This window comes from Lactuca serriola, chromosome 2 (genome assembly GCF_051521515.1).
Source record: "Lactuca serriola cultivar US96UC23 chromosome 2, Lser_US96UC23_V15, whole genome shotgun sequence".
NCBI lineage: Eukaryota > Viridiplantae > Streptophyta > Magnoliopsida > Asterales > Asteraceae > Lactuca > Lactuca serriola.
Window position 1 is genome coordinate 23,443,269 of NC_136409.1, and position 3,873 is coordinate 23,447,141.

Sequence of the window (3,873 nt, forward strand, 5' to 3'; positions counted from 1 at the left end):
TCTTGAATGAACCTTTTAGGATGCAAACAAAAATGATATTTTCACTTGCAACATATTAGCCCCAGTTCATGTTATATGATCGATATAATCAATCCAAAACAATAAGTAATCAACTAATAAAGACACCGGAATTTTAGCGTGGAAACCTCTCAAGAAAGGAGAGTAAAACCACAAGACTACTAGAGCCGCTTTAAATCCACTATCACAAATATTAGAGCAATACAAAGTCTGCTCTAGATGTAATAGAGGCATACAATAATCATCATATACTTGGAACTAAATCGCATCAAGAATATGGAAGGAAATAAGCAAAGGCAAAGAAGAATATCACCAAAAATGTTCATGATTTCCAGCAGCAAACAAAGCGATGATTCCCGAGTCTCTACAGCTGATCTCAACAATTTAACCATTGGATCTGAATTGCTCGATGTTAGGAAGCTCTTGCCCAAAAATCAAAGAAAACGGACCATTAGATCTCTGGGAAATTACCAAACACTACAAGTGTATCTTCAAAAACGGGAATTGAGAAAAAAACCCTCTTTTGCTTCTTTCTCTCTCTAACTCTCTTGGTGGCTAAAAAATTTTGTGTGTTGATGAAATTAGGGCATGTAACACACACACATGCGCGCGCACACACACACACACACACACACATATATATATATATATATATATATATATATATATATATATATATATATATATATATATATATGGGCTAAAGAAGTGGGCTTTCCTCATGGGCTAAAAAACCCAGGAGAAAACCCAACAAATCTCCCTCTGTTTGGCCTATGAGGAAGAGATCGCCATCCCGAAGATCGAGCAACATATTTTCAACTTCTCCCTTGCTAAAGCTTTAGTCAACATATCGAAACCATTATCATCAGTATGAACTTTTTCAAGTTCAAACAAGTTGTCTTCAAGAGCATCTCTAATCCGATGATACCTCACATCGATATGCTTTGTTCTTTTGTGAAACATAAAATTCTTAGCAAGGTGAATGGCACTTTGATTATCAAAAAGAACCATGTAGCTTTTTTGCAGAAATCCAAGCTTCTGCATAAATATTAATTTTCAGCCACAATAACTCTTTGCAAGCTTCTGTTGCTGCCATATACTCATCCTCAGTTGTGGACAAGGCAACACACTTTTGCAGTCTTGACTGCCATGACAAAGCTCCCCCTACAAAAGTCATCAAATATCGAAAAGTGGATTTCATGTTGTCCTTATTTCCTGCCATATCAGAATCTGTATAACCAACAAGCATAGGTGCTCCATTTCCAAATGTTATACCGAATTTGGAAGTACCAACTGCATGGGCAATATCTGGCCTTGTATACACCATGACATACATCAGAATTCCAACGGCTGATGCATATGGAACTCTATCCATCTCTTCAATCTCCTTATTAGTAAAAGGGCAATCTCTATCAGTTAGCTTAAAGCTGGTAGTTAGAGGAGAACTAACCACTAGCTTTATCCATGTTGAATCTACAAAGCTCCTTCTCAATGTATTGCTCTTGTAACATATGCAACTTCTTTGAAGCTCTGTCTCTAGTAATCCGAACGCCAAGAATTTGTTTTGTTGGCCCCAATTCTTTCATAGCAAAAGACTTGCTCAATTGTTTCTTCAGCTAAATAATCATGTCTCCATTCTTGCCAACAATCTGATGGGTTTTAAGCATCCTAACACTCTTATGGTGTACATGCAACCCTAGAAACCTTGGATCTATGTTTTCTCTATTATACATGCAAACTTTTATTTTCCAAGGTTTTCATCCTAACTAGCATATCATGGGGTATATTTAATATAAAAACTAGTAGAATAACATACATTTATTGTAACTTTGATTCCTTAAGACCTTGTGAGCCTAGCACCCCAAGTGTGATGCCTCAAATGTCTCACACAACACCACAACTATTGGAATAACTTGAAATAAGAACACTTGTACTCAAAATTCGGCTAGCCCTCACTTGTATGTCTAGTGGCCGATTTTACTTGCCATGAGGTCCTTTATATAGTGTGTCACATGTAGGGTTACACCATGCAAACCCTAATGTGCATGACTTTTCATTTCCTCCATGATCCATGAGTTTTAACCTCCATGGATCACCCTATGGGTTTTAGCCTAATCTAATTAATTATGGATCATAAGCCCAATATATAAGAATGAATGATTTACACAATCAATCCCCATGTATTTAATTAGTCTCTTTTGATCACAAATTAATTCCAAATTAATTCTTGATCAATACTAATTAAATAATATGATTTATTAATATAAATAGAACTTATAATATATTAACAAATCACAAGTATCATTTTCTCATTTTGTCTATCCAATTGTTCGGATGCCATGCAACCCAAATGGAGCATGCTAAGTCGGGTCAAGTACATACCAAATATAGTTATGGACTTAGACACCTTATCCACCACAATCAACATATTATCAACATAAAACAATAAAATTATGAAATCATCATCACCAAACTTCTAGAAGAAAACACAGTGATCTAAAGTAATCTTGCGGTAGCCTTGCTCACCCATGATCGACTCAAATTTCTTGTACCACTGTCTTGGTGCTTGCTTCAACCCATAAAGACTTTTCTGAAGCCTACACACATAGTCTTCTTTTCCTTTAACCTGAAAACCTTCAGGTTGCTCCGTATAAATTTCCTTGTCTAAGTCATCATGAAGGAAAGTTGTCTTAACATCCATTTTATCAACCTCAAGATCAAGTCTAGCAACTAAACCAAGAATCACCCGAATGGAACCTATATTTACGACCGGAGAGAAAATCTCATCAAAATTAATACCCTTTATTTGACTGAACCCTTTGACCACCAATCTAGACTTGTAGCTAGGCTGTGAGGTATGTTCTTCAGTCTTCACTTTGTAAACCCACTTGTTCTTCAAAGCTCTCTTGCCCTTAGGCAACATCACCAACACAAAAGTATTGTTTTCATGTAAGGAATTCACCTCATCTTGCATAGTTTCAACCCATTCTCTTTTATGCTCATCTTCCATAGCTCCTGAATAACAATTTGGCTCTCCCCCATCAGTGACCAGAACATACTCATCAGCAGAATAACAGGTGGAAGGATGACGATCTCTCGTAGACCGCCTAAATAGGACAAATGGTGGTATATCAGGTACCGACAACTGTAGATGAAAATCCTCATCTAACTTTGACTCCTCTGGAACATCATTGTCATCAGTACCATGCTCGTCATTCTGAACGTCTTCATTAATTGGCTCAAAATGTTGAGGGGGGACCGGATCCAAATCAACACGATCATTAGTAGATTGAGGAACAATCTTTGCCTTCTCAATATCTTTTAAACTCTGAACTTCAACAAATACAACATCACAAATTCTTACGAGTTTCTTCTGAATTGGATCATATAACCTGTAACCGAATTCATCTTGGCCATAACCAAGGAATATACATGCTTGGTCTTCACATCAAGCTTTGATCTTTCATCTTTAGGAATATGCACAAAATCCTTGCATCCAAAGACTCGTAATTGACGATACAAAATATCTTTGCCACTCCAAACCCTGTTAGGAACATCAAAAGACAAAGGAACACAAGGAGTAAGATTAATAATTGCATCGCTGTATTCAAAGCTTCTCCCCAAAAAGAACCAGGAAATCCTGCATGTGAAATCAAACATCTAACTCTTTCACTCAATGTTCTATTCATCCGTTCTGCTAAACCGTTCAACTGGGGTGTCTTTGGAAGAGTCTTTTGGTGTTGAATACCTTGCTCTCTACAATAAGCATCAAAAAGACCAATGTATTCACCGCCATTATCTATCCGAACACACTTCAATTTCTTCCTAGTTTGTCTCTCAACCAAGGCATGAAAA